This window comes from Ambystoma mexicanum, chromosome 10 (assembly GCF_040938575.1).
Source record: "Ambystoma mexicanum isolate Mex_15411 chromosome 10, UKY_AmexF1_1, whole genome shotgun sequence".
Taxonomy (NCBI): Eukaryota; Metazoa; Chordata; class Amphibia; order Caudata; family Ambystomatidae; genus Ambystoma; species Ambystoma mexicanum.
Window position 1 is genome coordinate 521,986,995 of NC_090932.1, and position 20,142 is coordinate 522,007,136.

General features: G+C 46.2%; 36 non-coding genes and 27 pseudogenes across 36 annotated transcripts; all 63 read left to right on the forward strand.

Moving 5' to 3' along the window:
- The first annotated feature begins 67 nt into the window (after positions 1-67).
- On the forward strand, positions 68-186 carry LOC138493971 (5S ribosomal RNA). The gene has a single exon (XR_011276944.1). It is a non-coding gene; the product is annotated as a 5S ribosomal RNA (ribosomal RNA).
- A 475-nt stretch (positions 187-661) lies between these two features.
- Positions 662-770, forward strand: LOC138495998 (5S ribosomal RNA; annotated as a pseudogene).
- Positions 771-876: 106 nt separating this feature from the next.
- On the forward strand, positions 877-995 carry LOC138495043 (5S ribosomal RNA). Its single transcript, XR_011277574.1, has one exon. It is a non-coding gene; the product is annotated as a 5S ribosomal RNA (ribosomal RNA).
- A 106-nt stretch (positions 996-1,101) lies between these two features.
- LOC138495206 (5S ribosomal RNA) lies at positions 1,102-1,210 on the forward strand (annotated as a pseudogene).
- Positions 1,211-1,316: 106 nt separating this feature from the next.
- On the forward strand, positions 1,317-1,435 carry LOC138494719 (5S ribosomal RNA; annotated as a pseudogene).
- A 455-nt stretch (positions 1,436-1,890) lies between these two features.
- On the forward strand, positions 1,891-1,999 carry LOC138495999 (5S ribosomal RNA; annotated as a pseudogene).
- A 106-nt stretch (positions 2,000-2,105) lies between these two features.
- LOC138494186 (5S ribosomal RNA) lies at positions 2,106-2,224 on the forward strand. The gene has a single exon (XR_011277139.1). It is a non-coding gene; the product is annotated as a 5S ribosomal RNA (ribosomal RNA).
- A 664-nt stretch (positions 2,225-2,888) lies between these two features.
- On the forward strand, positions 2,889-2,997 carry LOC138496000 (5S ribosomal RNA; annotated as a pseudogene).
- A 106-nt stretch (positions 2,998-3,103) lies between these two features.
- LOC138497068 (5S ribosomal RNA) lies at positions 3,104-3,222 on the forward strand. The gene has a single exon (XR_011278492.1). It is a non-coding gene; the product is annotated as a 5S ribosomal RNA (ribosomal RNA).
- Positions 3,223-3,328: 106 nt separating this feature from the next.
- Positions 3,329-3,447, forward strand: LOC138494085 (5S ribosomal RNA). Its single transcript, XR_011277048.1, has one exon. It is a non-coding gene; the product is annotated as a 5S ribosomal RNA (ribosomal RNA).
- Positions 3,448-3,922: 475 nt separating this feature from the next.
- Positions 3,923-4,031, forward strand: LOC138496001 (5S ribosomal RNA; annotated as a pseudogene).
- A 106-nt stretch (positions 4,032-4,137) lies between these two features.
- On the forward strand, positions 4,138-4,256 carry LOC138493720 (5S ribosomal RNA). The gene has a single exon (XR_011276717.1). It is a non-coding gene; the product is annotated as a 5S ribosomal RNA (ribosomal RNA).
- Positions 4,257-4,362: 106 nt separating this feature from the next.
- LOC138493904 (5S ribosomal RNA) lies at positions 4,363-4,481 on the forward strand. Its single transcript, XR_011276883.1, has one exon. It is a non-coding gene; the product is annotated as a 5S ribosomal RNA (ribosomal RNA).
- A 475-nt stretch (positions 4,482-4,956) lies between these two features.
- LOC138496002 (5S ribosomal RNA) lies at positions 4,957-5,065 on the forward strand (annotated as a pseudogene).
- A 106-nt stretch (positions 5,066-5,171) lies between these two features.
- On the forward strand, positions 5,172-5,290 carry LOC138493512 (5S ribosomal RNA). The gene has a single exon (XR_011276528.1). It is a non-coding gene; the product is annotated as a 5S ribosomal RNA (ribosomal RNA).
- Positions 5,291-5,396: 106 nt separating this feature from the next.
- Positions 5,397-5,505, forward strand: LOC138495207 (5S ribosomal RNA; annotated as a pseudogene).
- A 106-nt stretch (positions 5,506-5,611) lies between these two features.
- On the forward strand, positions 5,612-5,730 carry LOC138494821 (5S ribosomal RNA; annotated as a pseudogene).
- A 455-nt stretch (positions 5,731-6,185) lies between these two features.
- LOC138496003 (5S ribosomal RNA) lies at positions 6,186-6,294 on the forward strand (annotated as a pseudogene).
- Positions 6,295-6,400: 106 nt separating this feature from the next.
- On the forward strand, positions 6,401-6,519 carry LOC138494035 (5S ribosomal RNA). The gene has a single exon (XR_011277002.1). It is a non-coding gene; the product is annotated as a 5S ribosomal RNA (ribosomal RNA).
- Positions 6,520-6,625: 106 nt separating this feature from the next.
- On the forward strand, positions 6,626-6,744 carry LOC138494159 (5S ribosomal RNA). The gene has a single exon (XR_011277114.1). It is a non-coding gene; the product is annotated as a 5S ribosomal RNA (ribosomal RNA).
- Positions 6,745-7,219: 475 nt separating this feature from the next.
- On the forward strand, positions 7,220-7,328 carry LOC138496004 (5S ribosomal RNA; annotated as a pseudogene).
- Positions 7,329-7,434: 106 nt separating this feature from the next.
- Positions 7,435-7,543, forward strand: LOC138495071 (5S ribosomal RNA; annotated as a pseudogene).
- A 106-nt stretch (positions 7,544-7,649) lies between these two features.
- Positions 7,650-7,758, forward strand: LOC138495442 (5S ribosomal RNA; annotated as a pseudogene).
- A 475-nt stretch (positions 7,759-8,233) lies between these two features.
- On the forward strand, positions 8,234-8,342 carry LOC138496005 (5S ribosomal RNA; annotated as a pseudogene).
- A 106-nt stretch (positions 8,343-8,448) lies between these two features.
- LOC138495165 (5S ribosomal RNA) lies at positions 8,449-8,567 on the forward strand. The gene has a single exon (XR_011277585.1). It is a non-coding gene; the product is annotated as a 5S ribosomal RNA (ribosomal RNA).
- Positions 8,568-8,673: 106 nt separating this feature from the next.
- On the forward strand, positions 8,674-8,792 carry LOC138493607 (5S ribosomal RNA). The gene has a single exon (XR_011276614.1). It is a non-coding gene; the product is annotated as a 5S ribosomal RNA (ribosomal RNA).
- Positions 8,793-8,898: 106 nt separating this feature from the next.
- Positions 8,899-9,017, forward strand: LOC138494044 (5S ribosomal RNA). The gene has a single exon (XR_011277011.1). It is a non-coding gene; the product is annotated as a 5S ribosomal RNA (ribosomal RNA).
- A 464-nt stretch (positions 9,018-9,481) lies between these two features.
- Positions 9,482-9,590, forward strand: LOC138496007 (5S ribosomal RNA; annotated as a pseudogene).
- A 95-nt stretch (positions 9,591-9,685) lies between these two features.
- Positions 9,686-9,804, forward strand: LOC138496870 (5S ribosomal RNA). Its single transcript, XR_011278329.1, has one exon. It is a non-coding gene; the product is annotated as a 5S ribosomal RNA (ribosomal RNA).
- A 106-nt stretch (positions 9,805-9,910) lies between these two features.
- LOC138494055 (5S ribosomal RNA) lies at positions 9,911-10,029 on the forward strand. The gene has a single exon (XR_011277021.1). It is a non-coding gene; the product is annotated as a 5S ribosomal RNA (ribosomal RNA).
- A 475-nt stretch (positions 10,030-10,504) lies between these two features.
- LOC138496009 (5S ribosomal RNA) lies at positions 10,505-10,613 on the forward strand (annotated as a pseudogene).
- A 106-nt stretch (positions 10,614-10,719) lies between these two features.
- On the forward strand, positions 10,720-10,838 carry LOC138495289 (5S ribosomal RNA). The gene has a single exon (XR_011277596.1). It is a non-coding gene; the product is annotated as a 5S ribosomal RNA (ribosomal RNA).
- Positions 10,839-10,944: 106 nt separating this feature from the next.
- Positions 10,945-11,063, forward strand: LOC138493608 (5S ribosomal RNA). The gene has a single exon (XR_011276615.1). It is a non-coding gene; the product is annotated as a 5S ribosomal RNA (ribosomal RNA).
- Positions 11,064-11,169: 106 nt separating this feature from the next.
- On the forward strand, positions 11,170-11,288 carry LOC138494454 (5S ribosomal RNA). Its single transcript, XR_011277382.1, has one exon. It is a non-coding gene; the product is annotated as a 5S ribosomal RNA (ribosomal RNA).
- A 464-nt stretch (positions 11,289-11,752) lies between these two features.
- On the forward strand, positions 11,753-11,861 carry LOC138496010 (5S ribosomal RNA; annotated as a pseudogene).
- Positions 11,862-11,967: 106 nt separating this feature from the next.
- On the forward strand, positions 11,968-12,086 carry LOC138494221 (5S ribosomal RNA). The gene has a single exon (XR_011277171.1). It is a non-coding gene; the product is annotated as a 5S ribosomal RNA (ribosomal RNA).
- Positions 12,087-12,192: 106 nt separating this feature from the next.
- Positions 12,193-12,311, forward strand: LOC138494091 (5S ribosomal RNA). The gene has a single exon (XR_011277053.1). It is a non-coding gene; the product is annotated as a 5S ribosomal RNA (ribosomal RNA).
- A 475-nt stretch (positions 12,312-12,786) lies between these two features.
- On the forward strand, positions 12,787-12,895 carry LOC138496011 (5S ribosomal RNA; annotated as a pseudogene).
- A 106-nt stretch (positions 12,896-13,001) lies between these two features.
- Positions 13,002-13,120, forward strand: LOC138494333 (5S ribosomal RNA). The gene has a single exon (XR_011277272.1). It is a non-coding gene; the product is annotated as a 5S ribosomal RNA (ribosomal RNA).
- Positions 13,121-13,226: 106 nt separating this feature from the next.
- LOC138493711 (5S ribosomal RNA) lies at positions 13,227-13,345 on the forward strand. Its single transcript, XR_011276709.1, has one exon. It is a non-coding gene; the product is annotated as a 5S ribosomal RNA (ribosomal RNA).
- Positions 13,346-13,451: 106 nt separating this feature from the next.
- On the forward strand, positions 13,452-13,570 carry LOC138494284 (5S ribosomal RNA). Its single transcript, XR_011277228.1, has one exon. It is a non-coding gene; the product is annotated as a 5S ribosomal RNA (ribosomal RNA).
- Positions 13,571-13,676: 106 nt separating this feature from the next.
- LOC138493678 (5S ribosomal RNA) lies at positions 13,677-13,795 on the forward strand. Its single transcript, XR_011276679.1, has one exon. It is a non-coding gene; the product is annotated as a 5S ribosomal RNA (ribosomal RNA).
- Positions 13,796-13,901: 106 nt separating this feature from the next.
- On the forward strand, positions 13,902-14,020 carry LOC138494050 (5S ribosomal RNA). Its single transcript, XR_011277016.1, has one exon. It is a non-coding gene; the product is annotated as a 5S ribosomal RNA (ribosomal RNA).
- A 106-nt stretch (positions 14,021-14,126) lies between these two features.
- On the forward strand, positions 14,127-14,245 carry LOC138494445 (5S ribosomal RNA). The gene has a single exon (XR_011277374.1). It is a non-coding gene; the product is annotated as a 5S ribosomal RNA (ribosomal RNA).
- A 463-nt stretch (positions 14,246-14,708) lies between these two features.
- On the forward strand, positions 14,709-14,817 carry LOC138496012 (5S ribosomal RNA; annotated as a pseudogene).
- A 106-nt stretch (positions 14,818-14,923) lies between these two features.
- On the forward strand, positions 14,924-15,042 carry LOC138494008 (5S ribosomal RNA). The gene has a single exon (XR_011276978.1). It is a non-coding gene; the product is annotated as a 5S ribosomal RNA (ribosomal RNA).
- A 106-nt stretch (positions 15,043-15,148) lies between these two features.
- Positions 15,149-15,267, forward strand: LOC138494731 (5S ribosomal RNA; annotated as a pseudogene).
- A 106-nt stretch (positions 15,268-15,373) lies between these two features.
- On the forward strand, positions 15,374-15,482 carry LOC138495032 (5S ribosomal RNA; annotated as a pseudogene).
- Positions 15,483-15,588: 106 nt separating this feature from the next.
- On the forward strand, positions 15,589-15,707 carry LOC138494203 (5S ribosomal RNA). The gene has a single exon (XR_011277154.1). It is a non-coding gene; the product is annotated as a 5S ribosomal RNA (ribosomal RNA).
- Positions 15,708-15,813: 106 nt separating this feature from the next.
- LOC138495477 (5S ribosomal RNA) lies at positions 15,814-15,922 on the forward strand (annotated as a pseudogene).
- Positions 15,923-16,397: 475 nt separating this feature from the next.
- LOC138494883 (5S ribosomal RNA) lies at positions 16,398-16,516 on the forward strand (annotated as a pseudogene).
- A 106-nt stretch (positions 16,517-16,622) lies between these two features.
- LOC138494116 (5S ribosomal RNA) lies at positions 16,623-16,741 on the forward strand. Its single transcript, XR_011277075.1, has one exon. It is a non-coding gene; the product is annotated as a 5S ribosomal RNA (ribosomal RNA).
- A 106-nt stretch (positions 16,742-16,847) lies between these two features.
- LOC138497069 (5S ribosomal RNA) lies at positions 16,848-16,966 on the forward strand. Its single transcript, XR_011278493.1, has one exon. It is a non-coding gene; the product is annotated as a 5S ribosomal RNA (ribosomal RNA).
- Positions 16,967-17,072: 106 nt separating this feature from the next.
- Positions 17,073-17,191, forward strand: LOC138494759 (5S ribosomal RNA; annotated as a pseudogene).
- A 464-nt stretch (positions 17,192-17,655) lies between these two features.
- LOC138496013 (5S ribosomal RNA) lies at positions 17,656-17,764 on the forward strand (annotated as a pseudogene).
- Positions 17,765-17,870: 106 nt separating this feature from the next.
- LOC138496139 (5S ribosomal RNA) lies at positions 17,871-17,989 on the forward strand. Its single transcript, XR_011277696.1, has one exon. It is a non-coding gene; the product is annotated as a 5S ribosomal RNA (ribosomal RNA).
- A 107-nt stretch (positions 17,990-18,096) lies between these two features.
- LOC138494048 (5S ribosomal RNA) lies at positions 18,097-18,215 on the forward strand. Its single transcript, XR_011277014.1, has one exon. It is a non-coding gene; the product is annotated as a 5S ribosomal RNA (ribosomal RNA).
- Positions 18,216-18,321: 106 nt separating this feature from the next.
- Positions 18,322-18,430, forward strand: LOC138495341 (5S ribosomal RNA; annotated as a pseudogene).
- A 106-nt stretch (positions 18,431-18,536) lies between these two features.
- On the forward strand, positions 18,537-18,655 carry LOC138493721 (5S ribosomal RNA). Its single transcript, XR_011276718.1, has one exon. It is a non-coding gene; the product is annotated as a 5S ribosomal RNA (ribosomal RNA).
- Positions 18,656-18,761: 106 nt separating this feature from the next.
- On the forward strand, positions 18,762-18,880 carry LOC138494594 (5S ribosomal RNA). Its single transcript, XR_011277510.1, has one exon. It is a non-coding gene; the product is annotated as a 5S ribosomal RNA (ribosomal RNA).
- A 106-nt stretch (positions 18,881-18,986) lies between these two features.
- Positions 18,987-19,105, forward strand: LOC138493594 (5S ribosomal RNA). Its single transcript, XR_011276602.1, has one exon. It is a non-coding gene; the product is annotated as a 5S ribosomal RNA (ribosomal RNA).
- A 105-nt stretch (positions 19,106-19,210) lies between these two features.
- LOC138494429 (5S ribosomal RNA) lies at positions 19,211-19,329 on the forward strand. The gene has a single exon (XR_011277360.1). It is a non-coding gene; the product is annotated as a 5S ribosomal RNA (ribosomal RNA).
- A 464-nt stretch (positions 19,330-19,793) lies between these two features.
- On the forward strand, positions 19,794-19,902 carry LOC138496014 (5S ribosomal RNA; annotated as a pseudogene).
- Positions 19,903-20,142: the final 240 nt, after the last annotated feature.

Sequence of the window (20,142 nt, forward strand, 5' to 3'; positions counted from 1 at the left end):
TTGGCATTCAAAACTGCATGGTCTAGCCAACTAGACGCTTAAAGGTACAAATCTCAGAAGGCCCAGAGCCTACAGCCACACCACACTGAATGCGCCTGATCTCGTCTGATCTCAGAAGCTAAGCAGTGTCGGGCCTAGTTAGTACCTGGATGGGAGACCGCCTGGGAATACCAGGTTCTGTAGGCTTTTTTGTGCTCTATGATTAGTAATTGTGCCACTTCTCAATTTCTTTTTAAATTTGCTTATGATTCCAAAATAAATGTATCCCTTTTAATAGCGGAAATGTTGGACAACAACATGAGGGCTGGCGCTACCTATTTACATAAAATTAACATACGGGTAGTGTGTTCATGGGTAATAAATCTACCTTCAAATGTAATGCAGTTCAGAGAATATTGAGTCCATAAAGAGTCTTGAAAGAAAGCCATGGTTGTGTTGGTTGTTCTCTCCAACTCCCTGCAACAGAAACAGGATGGATGGAGTAAAGTTATCCAACCAGACATAGGAGTCCTGAATGGGCCCACAAGTCTTATATATCTCGCCTGATCGAGCCTGATCCAGCGCTGATCGGGTGATGAGCGTGGTATCATGTTGCAAGTGGCTTTATGGCTTAGCTTACTAACTGTAAATGCATAAGAGTAATACTCTTAGCATTTCTCAATTTTAGGGCTACACCACAATGAATGCGCCCGATCTCGGAAGCTAAGCAGTTTCGGGCCTAGTTAGTACCTGGATGGGAGACCGCCTGGGAATACCAGGTGCTGTAGGCTTTTTTGTGCTCCATGTTCAGGCAGTGAGCCATTTCTCAATTGGCTTTCAAAACTGCATGGTCTAGCCAACTAGATGCTTAAAGGTACAAATCTCAGAAGGCCCAGAGCCTACGGCCACACCACACTGAATGCGCCTGATCTCATCTGATCTCAGAAGCTAAGCAGTGTCGGGCCTAGTTAGTACCTGGATGGGAGACCACCTGGGAATACCAGGTGCTGTAGGCTTTTTTGTGCTCCATGTTCAGGCAGTGAGCCATTTCTCAATTGGCTTTCAAAACTGCATGGTCTAGCCAACTAGATGCTTAAAGGTACAAATTTCAGAAGGCCCAGAGCCTATGGCCACACCACACTGAATGCGTCTGATCTCAGAAGCTAAGCAGTGTCGGGCCTAGTTAGTACCTGAATGGGAGACCGCCTGGGAATACCAGGTGCTGTAGGCTTTTTTGTGCTCCATGTTCAGGCAGTGAGCCATTTCTCAATTGGCTTTCAAAACTGCATGGTCTAGCCAACTAGATGCTTAAAGGTACAAATCTCAGAAGGCCCAGAGCCTACGGCCACACCACACTGAATGCGCCTGATCTCGTCTGATCTCAGAAGCTGAGCAGTGTCGGGCCTAGTTAGTACCTGGATGGGAGACCGCCTGGGAATACCAGGTTCTGTAGGATTTTTTGTGCTCTATGATTAGTAATTGTGCCACTTCTCAATTTCTTTTTAAATTTGCTTATGATTCCAAAATAAATGTATCCTTTTTAATAGCGGAAATGTTGGACAACAACATGAGGGCTGGCGCTACCTATTTACATAAAATTAACATACGGGTAGTGTGTTCATGGGTAATAAATCTACCTTCACATGTAATGCAGTTCAGAGAATATTGAGTGTCTTGAAAGAAAGCCATGGTTGTGTTGGTTGTTCTCTCCAACTCCCTGCAACAGAAACAGGATGGATGGAGTAAAGTTATCCTACCAGACATAGGAGTCCTGAATGGGCCCACAAGTCTTATATATCTCGCCTGATCGAGCCTGATCGGGTGATGAGCGTGGTATCATGTTGCAAGTGGCTTTATGGCTTAGCTTACTAACTGTAAATGCATAAGAGTAATACTCTTAGCATTTCTCCATTTTAGGGCTACACCACAATGAATGCGCCCGATCTCGGAAGCTAAGCAGTTTCGGGCCTAGTTAGTACCTGGATGGGAGACCGCCTGGGAATACCAGGTGCTGTAGGCTTTTTTGTGCTCCATGTTCAGGCAGTGAGCCATTTCTCAATTGGCTTTCAAAACTGCATGGTCTAGCCAACTAGATGCTTAAAGGTACAAATCTCAGAAGGCCCAGAGCCTATGGCCACACCACACTGAATGCGCCTGATCTTGTCTGATCTCAGAAGCTAAGCAGTGTCAGGCCTAGTTAGTACCTGGATGGGAGACCGCCTGGGAATACTAGGTGCTGTAGGCTTTTTTGTGCTCCATGTTCAGGCAGTGAGCCATTTCTAAATCGGCTTTCAAAACTGCGTGGTCTAGCCAACTAGATGCTTAAAGGTACAAATCTCAGAAGGCCCAGAGCCTACGGCCACACCACACTGAATGCGCCTGCAGTGTCGGGCCTAGTTAGTACCTGGATGGGAGACCGCCTGGGAATACCAGGTTCTGTAGGCTTTTTTGTGCTCTATGATTAGTAATTGTGCCACTTCTCAATTTCTTTTTAAATTTGCTTATGATTCCAAAATAAATGTATCCCTTTTAATAGCGGAAATGTTGGACAACAACATGAGGGCTGGCGCTACCTATTTACATAAAATTAACATACGGGTAGTGTGTTCATGGGTAATAAATCTACCTTCACATGTAATGCAGTTCAGAGAATATTGAGTCCATAAAGAGTCTTGAAAGAAAGCCATGGTTGTGTTGGTTGTTCTCTCCAACTCCCTGCAACAGAAACAGGATGGATGGAGTAAAGTTATCCTACCAGACATAGGAGTCCTGAATGGGCCCACAAGTCTTATATATCTCGCCTGATCGAGCCTGATCGGGTGATGAGCGTGGTATCATGTTGCAAGTGGCTTTATGGCTTAGCTTACTAACTGTAAATGCATAAGAGTAATACTCTTAGCATTTCTCAATTTTAGGGCTACACCACAATGAATGCGCCCGATCTCGGAAGCTAAGCAGTTTCGGGCCTAGTTAGTACCTGGATGGGAGACCGCCTGGGAATACCAGGTGCTGTAGGCTTTTTTGTGCTCCATGTTCAGGCAGTGAGCCATTTCTCAATTGGCTTTCAAAACTGCATGGTCTAGCCAACTAGATGCTTAAAGGTACAAATCTCAGAAGGCCCAGAGCCTATGGCCACACCACACTGAATGCGCCTGATCTCGTCTGATCTCAGAAGCTAAGCAGTGTCGGGCCTAGTTAGTACCTGGATGGGAGACCGCCTGGGAATACCAGGTGCTGTAGGCTTTTTTGTGCTCCTTGTTCAGGCAGTGAGCCATTTCTAAATTGGCTTTCAAAACTGCGTGGTCTAGCCAACTAGATGCTTAAAGGTACAAATCTCAGAAGGCCCAGAGCCTACAGCCACACCACACTGAATGCGCCTGATCTCGTCTGATCTCAGAAGCTAAGCAGTGTCGGGCCTAGTTAGTACCTGAATGGGAGACCTCCTGGGAATACCAGGTTCTGTAGGCTTTTTTGTGCTCTATGATTAGTAATTGTGCCACTTCTCAATTTCTTTTTAAATTTGCTTATGATTCCAAAATAAATGTATCCCTTTTAATAGCGGAAATGTTGGACAACAACATGAGGGCTGGCGCTACCTATTTACATAAAATTAACATACGGGTAGTGTGTTCATGGGTAATAAATCTACCTTCAAATGTAATGCAGTTCAGAGAATATTGAGTCCATAAAGAGTCTTGAAAGAAAGCCATGGTTGTGTTGGTTGTTCTCTCCAACTCCCTGCAACAGAAACAGGATGGATGGAGTAAAGTTATCCAACCAGACATAGGAGTCCTGAATGGGCCCACAAGTCTTATATATTTCGCCTGATCGAGCCTGATCCAGCGCTGATCGGGTGATGAGCGTGGTATCATGTTGCAAGTGGCTTTATGGCTTAGCTTACTAACTGTAAATGCATAAGAGTAATACTCTTAGCATTTCTCAATTTTAGGGCTACACCACAATGAATGCGCCCGATCTCGGAAGCTAAGCAGTTTCGGGCCTAGTTAGTACCTGGATGGGAGACCGCCTGGGAATACCAGGTGCTGTAGGCTTTTTTGTGCTCCATGTTCAGGCAGTGAGCCATTTCTCAATTGGCTTTCAAAACTGCATGGTCTAGCCAACTAGATGCTTAAAGGTACAAATCTCAGAAGGCCCAGAGCCTACGGCCACACCACACTGAATGCGCCTGATCTTGTCTGATCTCAGAAGCTAAGCAGTGTCGGGCCTAGTTAGTACCTGGATGGGAGACCGCCTGGGAATACCAGGTGCTGTAGGCTTTTTTGTGCTCCATGTTCAGGCAGTGAGCCATTTCTCAATTGGCTTTCAAAACTGCATGGTCTAGCCAACTAGATGCTTAAAGGTACAAATCTCAGAAGGCCCAGAGCCTACGGCCACACCACACTGAATGCGCCTGATCTCGTCTGATCTCAGAAGCTAAGCAGTGTCGGGCCTAGTTAGTACCTGGATGGGAGACCGCCTGGGAATACCAGGTTCTGTAGGCTTTTTTGTGCTCTATGATTAGTAATTGTGCCACTTCTCAATTTCTTTTTAAATTTGCTTATGATTCCAAAATAAATGTATCCCTTTTAATAGCGGAAATGTTGGACAACAACATGAGGGCTGGCGCTACCTATTTACATAAAATTAACATACGGGTAGTGTGTTCATGGGTAATAAATCTACCTTCAAATGTAATGCAGTTCAGAGAATATTGAGTCCATAAAGAGTCTTGAAAGAAAGCCATGGTTGTGTTGGTTGTTCTCTCCAACTCCCTGCAACAGAAACAGGATGGATGGAGTAAAGTTATCCAACCAGACATAGGAGTCCTGAATGGGCCCACAAGTCTTATATATCTCGCCTGATCGAGCCTGATCCAGCGCTGATCGGGTGATGAGCGTGGTATCATGTTGCAAGTGGCTTTATGGCTTAGCTTACTAACTGTAAATGCATAAGAGTAATACTCTTAGCATTTCTCAATTTTAGGGCTACACCACAATGAATGCGCCCGATCTCGGAAGCTAAGCAGTTTCGGGCCTAGTTAGTACCTGGATGGGAGACCGCCTGGGAATACCAGGTGCTGTAGGCTTTTTTGTGCTCCATGTTCAGGCAGTGAGCCATTTCTCAATTGGCTTTCAAAACTGCATGGTCTAGCCAACTAGATGCTTAAAGGTACAAATCTCAGAAGGCCCAGAGCCTACGGCCACACCACACTGAATGCGCCTGATCTCATCTGATCTCCGAAGCTAAGCAGTGTCGGGCCTAGTTAGTACCTGGATGGGAGACCACCTGGGAATACCAGGTGCTGTAGGCTTTTTTGTGCTCCATGTTCAGGCAGTGAGCCATTTCTCAATTGGCTTTCAAAACTGCATGGTCTAGCCAACTAGATGCTTAAAGGTACAAATTTCAGAAGGCCCAGAGCCTATGGCCACACCACACTGAATGCGTCTGATCTCAGAAGCTAAGCAGTGTCGGGCCTAGTTAGTACCTGAATGGGAGACCGCCTGGGAATACCAGGTGCTGTAGGCTTTTTTGTGCTCCATGTTCAGGCAGTGAGCCATTTCTCAATTGGCTTTCAAAACTGCATGGTCTAGCCAACTAGATGCTTAAAGGTACAAATCTCAGAAGGCCCAGAGCCTACGGCCACACCACACTGAATGCGCCTGATCTCGTCTGATCTCAGAAGCTGAGCAGTGTCGGGCCTAGTTAGTACCTGGATGGTAGACTGCCTGGGAATACCAGGTTCTGTAGGCTTTTTTGTGCTCTATGATTAGTAATTGTGCCACTTCTCAATTTCTTTTTAAATTTGCTTATGATTCCAAAATAAATGTATCCTTTTTAATAGCGGAAATGTTGGACAACAACATGAGGGCTGGCGCTACCTATTTACATAAAATTAACATACGGGTAGTGTGTTCATGGGTAATAAATCTACCTTCACATGTAATGCAGTTCAGAGAATATTGAGTGTCTTGAAAGAAAGCCATGGTTGTGTTGGTTGTTCTCTCCAACTCCCTGCAACAGAAACAGGATGGATGGAGTAAAGTTATCCTACCAGACATAGGAGTCCTGAATGGGCCCACAAGTCTTATATATCTCGCCTGATCGAGCCTGATCGGGTGATGAGCGTGGTATCATGTTGCAAGTGGCTTTATGGCTTAGCTTACTAACTGTAAATGCATAAGAGTAATACTCTTAGCATTTCTCAATTTTAGGGCTACACCACAATGAATGCGCCCGATCTCGGAAGCTAAGCAGTTTCGGGCCTAGTTAGTACCTGGATGGGAGACCGCCTGGGAATACCAGGTGCTGTAGGCTTTTTTGTGCTCCATGTTCAGGCAGTGAGCCATTTCTCAATTGGCTTTCAAAACTGCATGGTCTAGCCAACTAGATGCTTAAAGGTACAAATCTCAGAAGGCCCAGAGCCTATGGCCACACCACACTGAATGCGCCTGATCTCGTGTGATCTCAGAAGCTAAGCAGTGTCAGGCCTAGTTAGTACCTGGATGGGAGACCGCCTGGGAATACTAGGTGCTGTAGGCTTTTTTGTGCTCCATGTTCAGGCAGTGAGCCATTTCTAAATCGGCTTTCAAAACTGCGTGGTCTAGCCAACTAGATGCTTAAAGGTACAAATCTCAAAAGGCCCAGAGCCTACGGCCACACCACACTGAATGCGCCTGATCGCGTCTGATCTCAGAAGCTAAGCAGTGTCGGGCCTAGTTAGTACCTGGATGGGAGACCGCCTGGGAATACCAGGTTCTGTAGGCTTTTTTGTGCTCTATGATTAGTAATTGTGCCACTTCTCAATTTCTTTTTAAATTTGCTTATGATTCCAAAATAAATGTATCCCTTTTAATAGCGGAAATGTTGGACAACAACATGAGGGCTGGCGCTACCTATTTACATAAAATTAACATACGGGTAGTGTGTTCATGGGTAATAAATCTACCTTCACATGTAATGCAGTTCAGAGAATATTGAGTCCATAAAGAGTCTTGAAAGAAAGCCATGGTTGTGTTGGTTGTTCTCTCCAACTCCCTGCAACAGAAACAGGATGGATGGAGTAAAGTTATCCTACCAGACATAGGAGTCCTGAATGGGCCCACAAGTCTTATATATCTCGCCTGATCGAGCCTGATCCAGTGCTGATCGGGTGATGAGCGTGGTATCATGTTGCAAGTGGCTTTATGGCTTAGCTTACTAACTGTAAATGCAAAAGAGTAATACTCTTAGCATTTCTCAATTTTAGGGCTACACCACAATGAATGCGCCCGATCTCGGAAGCTAAGCAGTTTCGGGCCTAGTTAGTACCTGGATGGGAGACCGCCTGGGAATACCAGGTGCTGTAGGCTTTTTTGTGCTCCATGTTCAGGCAGTGAGCCATTTCTCAATTGGCTTTCAAAACTGCATGGTCTAGCCAACTAGATGCTTAAAGGTACAAATCTCAGAAAGCCCAGAGCCTACGGCCACACCACACTGAATGCGTCTGATCTCAGAAGCTAAGCAGTGTCGGGCCTAGTTAGTACCTGGATGGGAGACCGCCTGGGAATACCAGGTGCTGTAGGCTTTTTTGTGCTCCATGTTCAGGCAGTGAGCCATTTCTCAATTGGCTTTCAAGACTGCATGGTCTAGCCAACTAGATGCTTAAAGGTACAAATCTCAGAAGGCCCAGAGCCTACGGCCACACCACACTGAATGCGTTTGATCTCAGAAGCTAAGCAGTGTCGGGCCTAGTTAGTACCTGGATGGGAGACCGCCTGGGAATACCAGGTTCTGTAGGCTTTTTTGTGCTCTATGATTAGTAATTGTGCCACTTCTCAATTTCTTTTTAAATTTGCTTATGATTCCAAAATAAATGTATCCCTTTTAATAGCGGAAATGTTGGACAACAACATGAGGGCTGGCGCTACCTATTTACATAAAATTAACATACGGGTAGTGTGTTCATGGGTAATAAATCTACCTTCAAATGTAATGCAGTTCAGAGAATATTGAGTCCATAAAGAGTCTTGAAAGAAAGCCATGGTTGTGTTGGTTGTTCTCTCCAACTCCCTGCAACAGAAACAGGATGGATGGAGTAAAGTTATCCAACCAGACATAGGAGTCCTGAATGGGCCCACAAGTCTTATATATCTCGCCTGATCGAGCCTGATCCAGCGCTGATCGGGTGATGAGCGTGGTATCATGTTGCAAGTGGCTTTATGGCTTAGCTTACTAACTGTAAATGCATAAGAGTAATACTCTTAGCATTTCTCAATTTTAGGGCTACACCACAATGAATGCGCCCGATCTCGGAAGCTAAGCAGTTTCGGGCCTAGTTAGTACCTGGATGGGAGACCGCCTGGGAATACCAGGTGCTGTAGGCTTTTTTGTGCTCCATGTTCAGGCAGTGAGCCATTTCTCAATTGGCTTTCAAAACTGCATGGTCTAGCCAACTAGATGCTTAAAGGTACAAATCCCAGAAGGCCCAGAGCCTACGGCCACACCACACTGAATGCGCCTGATCTCATCTGATCTCAGAAGCTAAGCAGTGTCGGGCCTAGTTAGTACCTGGATGGGAGACCACCTGGGAATACCAGGTGCTGTAGGCTTTTTTGTGCTCCATGTTCAGGCAGTGAGCCATTTCTCAATTGGCTTTCAAAACTGCATGGTCTAGCCAACTAGATGCTTAAAGGTACAAATTTCAGAAGGCCCAGAGCCTATGGCCACACCACACTGAATGCGCCTGATCTCGTCTGATCTCAGAAGCTAAGCAGTGTCGGGCCTAGTTAGTACCTGAATGGGAGACCGCCTGGGAATACCAGGTGCTGTAGGCTTTTTTGTGCTCCATGTTCAGGCAGTGAGCCATTTCTCAATTGGCTTTCAAAACTGCATGGTCTAGCCAACTAGATGCTTAAAGGTACAAATCTCAGAAGGCCCAGAGCCTACGGCCACACCACACTGAATGCGCCTGATCTCGTCTGATCTCAGAAGCTGAGCAGTGTCGGGCCTGGTTAGTACCTGGATGGGAGACCGCCTGGGAATACCAGGTTCTGTAGGCTTTTTTGTGCTCTATGATTAGTAATTGTGCCACTTCTCAATTTCTTTTTAAATTTGCTTATGATTCCAAAATAAATGTATCCTTTTTAATAGCGGAAATGTTGGACAACAACATGAGGGCTGGCGCTACCTATTTACATAAAATTAACATACGGGTAGTGTGTTCATGGGTAATAAATCTACCTTCACATGTAATGCAGTTCAGAGAATATTGAGTCCATAAAGAGTCTTGAAAGAAAGCCATGGTTGTGTTGGTTGTTCTCTCCAACTCCCTGCAACAGAAACAGGATGGATGGAGTAAAGTTATCCTACCAGACATAGGAGTCCTGAATGGGCCCACAAGTCTTATATATCTCGCCTGATCGAGCCTGATCGGGTGATGAGCGTGGTATCATGTTGCAAGTGGCTTTATGGCTTAGCTTACTAACTGTAAATGCATAAGAGTAATACTCTTAGCATTTCTCAATTTTAGGGCTACACCACAATGAATGCGCCCGATCTCGGAAGCTAAGCAGTTTCGGGCCTAGTTAGTACCTGGATGGGAGACCGCCTGGGAATACCAGGTGCTGTAGGCTTTTTTGTGCTCCATGTTCAGGCAGTGAGCCATTTCTCAATTCTGCATGGTCTAGCCAACTAGATGCTTAAAGGTACAAATCTCAGAAGGCCCAGAGCCTATGGCCATACCACACTGAATGCGCCTGATCTCGTCTGATCTCAGAAGCTAAGCAGTGTCGGGCCTAGTTAGTACCTGGATGGGAGACCGCCTGGGAATACCAGGTGCTGTAGGCTTTTTTGTGCTCCATGTTCAGGCAGTGAGCCATTTCTAAATTGGCTTTCAAAACTGCGTGGTCTAGCCAACTAGATGCTTAAAGGTACAAATCTCAAAAGGCCCAGAGCCTACGGCCACACCACACTGAATGCGCCTGATCTCGTCTGATCTCAGAAGCTAAGCAGTGTCGGGCCTAGTTAGTACCTGAATGGGAGACCTCCTGGGAATACCAGGTTCTGTAGGCTTTTTTGTGCTCTATGATTAGTAATTGTGCCACTTCTCAATTTCTTTTTAAATTTGCTTATGATTCCAAAATAAATGTATCCCTTTTAATAGCGGAAATGTTGGACAACAACATGAGGGCTGGCGCTACCTATTTACATAAAATTAACATACGGGTAGTGTGTTCATGGGTAATAAATCTACCTTCAAATGTAATGCAGTTCAGAGAATATTGAGTCCATAAAGAGTCTTGAAAGAAAGCCATGGTTGTGTTGGTTGTTCTCTCCAACTCCCTGCAACAGAAACAGGATGGATGGAGTAAAGTTATCCAACCAGACATAGGAGTCCTGAATGGGCCCACAAGTCTTATATATCTCGCCTGATCGAGCCTGATCCAGCGCTGATCGGGTGATGAGCGTGGTATCATGTTGCAAGTGGCTTTATGGCTTAGCTTACTAACTGTAAATGCATAAGAGTAATACTCTTAGCATTTCTCAATTTTAGGGCTACACCACAATGAATGCGCCCGATCTCGGAAGCTAAGCAGTTTCGGGCCTAGTTAGTACCTGGATGGGAGACCGCCTGGGAATACCAGGTGCTGTAGGCTTTTTTGTGCTCCATGTTCAGGCAGTGAGCCATTTCTCAATTGGCTTTCAAAACTGCATGGTCTAGCCAACTAGATGCTTAAAGGTACAAATCTCAGAAGGCCCAGAGCCTACGGCCACACCACACTGAATGCGCCTGATCTCATCTGATCTCAGAAGCTAAGCAGTGTCGGGCCTAGTTAGTACCTGGATGGGAGACCACCTGGGAATACCAGGTGCTGTAGGCTTTTTTGTGCTCCATGTTCATGCAGTGAGCCATTTCTCAATTGGCTTTCAAAACTGCATGGTCTAGCCAACTAGATGCTTAAAGGTACAAATTTCAGAAGGCCCAGAGCCTATGGCCACACCACACTGAATGCGCCTGATCTCGTCTGATCTCAGAAGCTAAGCAGTGTCGGGCCTAGTTAGTACCTGAATGGGAGACCGCCTGGGAATACCAGGTGCTGTAGGCTTTTTTGTGCTCCATGTTCAGGCAGTGAGCCATTTCTCAATTGGCTTTCAAAACTGCATGGTCTAGCCAACTAGATGCTTAAAGGTACAAGTCTCAGAAGGCCCAGAGCCTACGGCCACACCACACTGAATGCGCCTGATCTCGTCTGATCTCAGAAGCTGAGCAGTGTCGGGCCTAGTTAGTACCTGGATGGGAGACCGCCTGGGAATACCAGGTTCTGTAGGCTTTTTTGTGCTCTATGATTAGTAATTGTGCCACTTCTCAATTTCTTTTTAAAATTGCTTATGATTCCAAAATAAATGTATCCTTTTTAATAGCGGAAATGTTGGACAACAACATGAGGGCTGGCGCTACCTATTTACATAAAATTAACATACGGGTAGTGTGTTCATGGGTAATAAATCTACCTTCACATGTAATGCAGTTCAGAGAATATTGAGTCCATAAAGAGTCTTGAAAGAAAGCCATGGTTGTGTTGGTTGTTCTCTCCAACTCCCTGCAACAGAAACAGGATGGATGGAGTAAAGTTATCCTACCAGACATAGGAGTCCTGAATGGTCCCACAAGTCTTATATATCTCGCCTGATCGAGCCTGATCGGGTGATGAGCGTGGTATCATGTTGCAAGTGGCTTTATGGCTTAGCTTACTAACTGTAAATGCATAAGAGTAATACTCTTAGCATTTCTCAATTTTAGGGCTACACCACAATGAATGCGCCCGATCTCGGAAGCTAAGCAGTTTCGGGCCTAGTTAGTACCTGGATGGGAGACCGCCTGGGAATACCAGGTGCTGTAGGCTTTTTTGTGCTCCATGTTCAGGCAGTGAGCCATTTCTCAATTGGCTTTCAAAACTGCATGGTCTAGCCAACTAGATGCTTAAAGGTACAAATCTCAGAAGGCCCAGAGCCTATGGCCACACCACACTGAATGCGCCTGATCTCGTCTGATCTCAGAAGCTAAGCAGTGTCGGGCCTAGTTAGTACCTGGATGGGAGACGGCCTGGGAATACCAGGTGCTGTAGGCTTTTTTGTGCTCCATGTTCAGGCAGTGAGCCATTTCTAAATTGGCTTTCAAAACTGCGTGGTCTAGCCAACTAGATGCTTAAAGGTACAAATCTCAGAAGGCCCAGAGCCTACGGCCACACCACACTGAATGCACCTGATCTCATCTGATCTCAGAAGCTAAGCAGTCTCGGGCCTAGTTAGTACCTGGATGGGAGACCGCCTGGGAATACCAGGTTCTGTAGGCTTTTTTGTGCTCTATGATTAGTAATTGTGCCACTTCTCAATTTCTTTTTAAATTTGCTTATGATTCCAAAATAAATGTATCCCTTTTAATAGCGGAAATGTTGGACAACAACATGAGGGCTGGCGCTACCTATTTACATAAAATTAACATACGGGTAGTGTGTTCATGGGTAATAAATCTACCTTCACATGTAATGCAGTTTAGAGAATATTGAGTCCATAAAGAGTCTTGAAAGAAAGCCATGGTTGTGTTGGTTGTTCTCTCCAACTCCCTGCAACAGAAACAGGATGGATGGAGTAAAGTTATCCTACCAGACATAGGAGTCCTGAATGGGCCCACAAGTCTTATATATCTCGCCTGATCGAGCCTGATCCAGCGCTGATCAGGTGATGAGCGTGGTATCATGTTGCAAGTGGCTTTATGGCTTAGCTTACTAACTGTAAATGCATAAGAGTAATACTCTGAGCATTTCTCAATTTTAGGGCTACACCACAATGAATGCGCCCGATCTCGGAAGCTAAGCAGTTTCGGGCCTAGTTAGTACCTGGATGGGAGACCGCCTGGGAATACCAGGTGCTGTAGGCTTTTTTGTGCTCCATGTTCAGGCAGTGAGCCATTTCTCAATTGGCTTTCAAAACTGCATGGTCTAGCCAACTAGATGCTTAAAGGTACAAATCTCAGAAGGCCCAGAGCCTACGGCCACACCACACTGAATGCGCCTGATCTTGTCTGATCTCAGAAGCTAAGCAGTGTCAGGCCTAGTTAGTACCTGGATGGGAGACCGCCTGGGAATACCAGGTGCTGTAGGCTTTTTTGTGCTCCATGTTCAGGCAGTGAGCCATTTCTCAATTGGCTTTCAAAACTGCATGGTCTAGCCAACTAGATGCTTAAAGGTACAAATCTCAGAAGGCCCAGAGCCTACGGCCACAACACACTGAATGCGCCTGATCTCATCTGATCTCAGAAGCTAAGCAGTGTCGGGCCTAGTTAGTACCTGGATGGGAGACCACCTGGGAATACCAGGTGCTGTAGGCTTTTTTGTGCTCCATGTTCAGGCAGTGAGCCATTTCTCAATTGGCTTTCAAAACTGCATGGTCTAGCCAACTAGATGCTTAAAGGTACAAATCTCAGAAGGCCCAGAGCCTACGGCCACACCACACTGAATGCGCCTGATCTTGTCTGATCTCAGAAGCTGAGCAGTGTTGGGCCTAGTTAGTACCTGGATGGGAGACCGCCTGGGAATACCAGGTGCTGTAGGCTTTTTTGTGCTCCATGTTCAGGCAGTGAGCCATTTCTCAATTGGCTTTCAAAACTGCATGGTCTAGCCAACTAGATGCTTAAAGGTACAAATCTCAGAAGGCCCAGAGCCTACGGCCACACCACACTGAATGCGCCTGATCTCGTCCGATCTCAGAAGCTAAGCAGTGTCGGGCCTAGTTAGTACCTGGATGGGAGACCGCCTGGGAATACCAGGTGCTGTAGGCTTTTTTGTGCTCCATGTTCAGGCAGTGAGCCATTTCTCAATTGGCTTTCAAAACTGCATGGTCTAGCCAACTAGATGCTTAAAGGTACAAATCTCAGAAGGCTCAGAGCCTACGGCCACACCACACTGAATGCGCCTGATCTCGTCTGATCTCAGAAGCTAAGCAGTGTCGGGCCTAGTTAGTACCTGGATGGGAGACGGCCTGGGAATACCAGGTGCTGTAGGCTTTTTTGTGCTCCATGTTCAGGCAGTGAGCCATTTCTCAATTGGCTTTCAAAACTGCATGGTCTAGCCAACTAGATGCTTAAAGGTACAAATCTCAGAAGGCCCAGAGCCTACGGCCACACCACACTGAATGTGCCTGATCTCGTCTGATCTCAGAAGCTAAGCAGTGTAGGGCCTAGTTAGTACCTGGATGGGAGACCGCCTGGGAATAGCAGGTTCTGTAGGCTTTTTTGTGCTCTATGATTAGTAATTGTGCCACTTCTCATTTCTTTTTAAATTTGCTTATGATTCCAAAATAAATGTATCCCTTTTAATAGCGGAAATGTTGGACAACAACATGAGGGCTGGCGCTACCTATTTACATAAAATTAACATACGGGTAGTGTGTTCATGGGTAATAAATCTACCTTCACATGTAATGCAGTTCAGAGAATATTGAGTCCATAAAGAGTCTTGAAAGAAAGCCATGGTTGTGTTGGTTGTTCTCTCCAACTCCCTGCAACAGAAACAGGATGGATGGAGTAAAGTTATCCTACCAGACATAGGAGTCCTGAATGGGCCCACAAGTCTTATATATCTCGCCTGATCGAGCCTGATCGGGTGATGAGCGTGGTATCATGTTGCAAGTGGCTTTATGGCTTAGCTTACTAACTGTAAATGCATAAGAGTAATACTCTTAGCATTTCTCAATTTTAGGGCTACACCACAATGAATGCGCCCGATCTCGGAAGCTAAGCAGTTTCGGGCCTAGTTAGTACCTGGATGGGAGACCGCCTGGGAATACCAGGTGCTGTAGGCTTTTTTGTGCTCCATGTTCAGGCAGTGAGCCATTTCTCAATTGGCTTTCAAAACTGCATGGTCTAGCCAACTAGATGCTTAAAGGTACAAATCTCAGAAGGCCCAGAGTCTACGGCCACACCACACTGAATGCGCCTGATCTCGTCTGATCTCAGAAGCTAAGCAGTGTCGGGCCTAGTTAGTACCTGGATGGGAGACCGCCTGGGAATACCAGGTGCTATAGGCTTTTTTGTGCTCAATGTTCAGGCAGTGAGCCATTTCTCAATTGGCTTTCAAAACTGCATGGTCTAGCCAACTAGATGCTTAAAGGTACAAATCTCAGAAGGCCCAGAGCCTACGGCCACACCACACTGAATGCGCCTGATCTCGTCTGATCTCAGAAGCTGAGCAGTGTCGTGCCTAGTTAGTACCTGGATGGGAGACTGCCTGGGAATACCAGGTGCTGTAGGCTTTTTTGTGCTCCATGTTCAGGCAGTGAGCCATTTCTCAATTGGCTTTCAAAACTGCATGGTCTAGCCAACTAGATGCTTAAAGGTACAAATCTCAGAAGGCCCAGAGCCTACGGCCACACCACACTGAATGCGCCTGATCTCAGAAGCTAAGCAGTGTCGGGCCTAGTTAGTACCTGGATGGGAGACTGCCTGGGAATACCAGGTGCTGTAGGCTTTTTTGTGCTCCATGTTCAGGCAGTGAGCCATTTCTCAATTGGCTTTCAAAACTGCATGGTCTAGCCAACTAGATGCTTAAAGGTACAAATCTCAGAAGGCCCAGAGCCTACGGCCACACCACACTGAATGCGCCTGATCGCGTCTGATCTCAGAAGCTAAGCAGTGTCGGGCCTAGTTAGTACCTGGATGGGAGACCACCTGGTAATACCAGGTGCTGTAGGCTTTTTTGTGCTCCATGGTCAGGCAGTGAGCCATTTCTCAATTGGCTTTCAAAACTACATGGTCTAGCCAACTAGATGCTTAAAGGTACAAATCTCAAAAGGCCCAGAGACTACGGCCACACCACACTGAATGCGTCTGATCTCAGAAGCTAAGCAGTGTCGGGCCTAGTTAGTACCTGGATGGGAGACCGCCTGGGAATACCAGGTTCTGTAGGCTTTTTTGTGCTCTATGATTAGTAATTGTGCCACTTCTCAATTTCTTTTTAAATTTGCTTATGATTCCAAGATAAATGTATCCCTTTTAATAGCGGAAATGTTGGACAACAACATGAGGGCTGGCGCTACCTATTTACATAAAATTAACATACGGGTAGTGTGTTCATGGGTAATAAATCTACCTTCACATGTAATGCAGTTCAGAGAATATTGAGTCCATAAAGAGCCTTGAAAGAAAGCCATGGTTGTGTTGGTTGTTCTCTCCAACTCCCTGCAACAGAAACAGGATGGATGGAGTAAAGTTATCCAACCAGACATAGGAGTCCTGAATGGGCCCACAAGTCTTATATATCTCGCCTGATCGAGCCTGATCCAGCGCTGATCGGGTGATGAGCGTGGTATCATGTTGCAAGTGGCTTTATGGCTTAGCTTACTAACTGTAAATGCATAAGAGTAATACTCTTAGCATTTCTCAATTTTAGGGCTACACCACAATGAATGCGCCCGATCTCATCTGATCTCAGAAGCTAAGCAGTGTCGGGCCTAGTTAGTACCTGGATGGGAGACCACCTGGGAATACCAGGTGCTGTAGGCTTTTTTGTGCTCCATGTTCAGGCAGTGAGCCATTTCTCAATTGGCTTTCAAAACTGCATGGTCTAGCCAACTAGATGCTTAAAGGTACAAATTTCAGAAGGCCCAGAGCCTACGGCCACACCACACTGAATGCGCCTGATCTCGTCTGATCTCAGAAGCTAAGCAGTGTTGGGCCTAGTTAGTACCTGGATGGGAGACCGCCTGGGAATACCAAGTGCTGTATGCTTTTTTGTGCTCCATGTTCAGGCAGTGAGCCATTTCTCAATTGGCTTTCAAAACTGCATGGTCTAGCCAACTAGATGCTTAAAGGTACAAATCTCAGAAGGCCCAGAGCCTATGGCCACACCACACTGAATGCGCCTGATCTCGTCTGATCTCAGAAGCTAAGCAGTGTCGGGCCTAGTTAGTACCTGGATGGGAGACCGCCTGGGAATACCAGGTGCTGTAGGCTTTTTTGTGCTCCATGTTCAGGCAGTGAGCCATTTCTCAATTGGCTTTCAAAACTGCATGGTCTAGCCAACTAGATGCTTAAAGGTACAAATCTCAGAAGGCCCAGAGCCTACGGCCACACCACACTGAATGCGCCTGATCTCGTCTGATCTCAGAAGCTGAGCAGTGTCGGCCCTAGTTAGTACCTGGATGGGAGACCGCCTGGGAATACCAGGTTCTGTAGGCTTTTTTGTGCTCTATGATTAGTAATTGTGCCACTTCTCAATTTCTTTTTAAATTTGCTTATGATTCCAAAATAAATGTATCCTTTTTAATAGCGGAAATGTTGGACAACAACATGAGGGCTGGCGCTACCTATTTACATAAAATTAACATACGGGTAGTGTGTTCATGGGTAATAAATCTACCTTCACATGTAATGCAGTTCAGAGAATATTGAGTCCATAAAGAGTCTTGAAAGAAAGCCATGGTTGTGTTGGTTGTTCTCTCCAACTCCCTGCAACAGAAACAGGATGGATGGAGTAAAGTTATCCTACCAGACATAGGAGTCCTGAATGGGCCCACAAGTCTTATATATCTCACCTGATCGAGCCTGATCGGGTGATGAGCGTGGTATCATGTTGCAAGTGGCTTTATGGCTTAGCTTACTAACTGTAAATGCATAAGAGTAATACTCTTAGCACTTCTCAATTTTAGGGCTACACCACAATGAATGCGCCCGATCTCGGAAGCTAAGCAGTTTCGGGCCTAGTTAGTACCTGGATGGGAGACCGCCTGGGAATACCAGGTGCTGTAGGCTTTTTTGTGCTCCATGTTCAGGCAGTGAGCCATTTCTCAATTGGCTTTCAAAACTGCGTGGTCTAGCCAACTAGATGCTTAAAGGTACAAATCTCAGAAGGCCCAGAGCCTACGGCCACACCACACTGAATGCGCCTGATCTCGTCTGATCTCAGAAGCTAAGCAGTGTCGGGCCTAGTTAGTACCTGGATGGGAGACCGCCTGGGAATACCAGGTGCTGTAGGCTTTTTTTGTGCTCCATGTTCAGGCAGTGAGCCATTTCTCAATTGGCTTTCAAAACTGCATGGTCTAGCCAACTAGATGCTTAAAGGTACAAATCTCAGAAGGCCCAGAACCTACGGCCACACCACACTGAATGCGCCTGATCTTGTCTGATCTCAGAAGCTAAGCAGTGTTGGGCCTAGTTAGTACCTGGATGGGAGACCGCCTGGGAATACCAGGTGCTGTAGGCTTTTTTGTGCTCCATGTTCAGGCAGTGAGCCATTTCTCAATTGGCTTTCAAAACTGCATGGTCTAGCCAACTAGATGCTTAAAGGTACAAATCTCAGAAGGCCCAGAGCCTACGGACACACCACACTGAATGCGCCTGATCTCAGAAGCTAAGCAGTGTCGGGCCTAGTTAGTTCCTGGATGGGAGACCGCCTGGGAATACCAGGTGCTGTAGGCTTTTTTGTGCTCCATGTTCAGGCAGTGAGCCATTTCTCAATTGGCTTTCAAAACTGCATGGTCTAGCCAACTAGATGCTTAAAGGTACAAATCTCGGAATGCCCAGAGCCTACGGCCACACCACACTGAATGCGCCTGATCTTGTCTGATCTCAGAAGCTAAGCAGTGTCGGGCCTAGTTAGTACCTGGATGGGAGACCGCCTGGGAATACCAGGTGCTGTAGGCTTTTTTGTGCTCCATGTTCAGGCAGTGAGCCATTTCTCAATTGGCTTTCAAAACTGCATGGTCTAGCCAACTAGATGCTTAAAGGTACAAATCTCAGAAGGCCCAGAGCCTACGGCCACACCACACTGAATGCGCCTGATCTCGTCTGATCTCAGAAGCTGAGCAGTGTCGTGCCTAGTTAGTACCTGGATGGGAGACCACCTGGGAATACCGGGTGCTGTAGGCTTTTTTGTGCTCCATGTTCAGGCAGTGAGCCATTTCTCAATTGGCTTTCAAAACTGCATGGTCTAGCCAACTAGATGCTTAAAGGTACAAATCTCAGAAGGCCCAGAGCCTACGGCCACACCACACTGAATGCGCCTGATCTCGTCTGATCTCAGAAGCTAAGCAGTGTTGGGCCTAGTTAGTACCTGGATGGGAGACCGCCTGGGAATACCAGGTGCTGTAGGCTTTTTGTGCTCCATGTTCAGGCAGTGAGCCATTTCTCAATTGGCTTTCAAAACTGCATGGTCTAGCCAACTAGATGCTTAAAGGTACAAATCTCAGAAGGCCCAGAGCCTACGGCCACACCACACTGAATGCGCCTGATCTCTTCTGATCTCAGAAGCTAAGCAGTGTTGGGCCTACTTAGTACCTGGATGGGAGACCGCCTGGGAATACCAGGTTCTGTAGGCTTTTTTGTGCTCTATGATTAGTAATTGTGCCACTTCTCAATTTCTTTTTAAATTTGCTTATGATTCCAAAATAAATGTATCCCTTTTAATAGCGGAAATGTTGGACAACAACATGAGGGCTGGCGCTACCTATTTACATAAAATTAACATACGGGTAGTGTGTTCATGGGTAATAAATCTACCTTCACATGTAATGCAGTTCAGAGAATATTGAGTCCATAAAGAGTCTTGAAAGAAAGCCATGGTTGTGTTGGTTGTTCTCTCCAACTCCCTGCAACAGAAACAGGATGGATGGAGTAAAGTTATCCTACCAGACATAGGAGTCCTGAATGGGCCCACAAGTCTTATATATCTCGCCTGATCGAGCCTGATCGGGTGATGAGCGTGGTATCATGTTGCAAGTGGCTTTATGGCTTAGCTTACTAACTGTAAATGCATAAGAGTAATACTCTTAGCATTTCTCAATTTTAGGGCTACACCACAATGAATGCGCCCGATCTCGGAAGCTAAGCAGTTTCGGGCCTAGTTAGTACCTGGATGGGAGACCGCCTGGGAATACCAGGTGCTGTAGGCTTTTTTGTGCTCCATGTTCAGGCAGTGAGCCATTTCTCAATTGGCTTTCAAAACTGCATGGTCTAGCCAACTAGATGCTTAAAGGTACAAATCTCAGAAGGCCCAGAGCCTACGGCCACACCACACTGAATGCGCCTTATCTCCTCTGATCTCAGAAGCTAAGCAGTGTCGGGCCTGGATGGGAGACCGCCTCGGAATACCAGGTGCTGTAGGCTTTTTTGTGCTCCATGTTCAGGCAGTG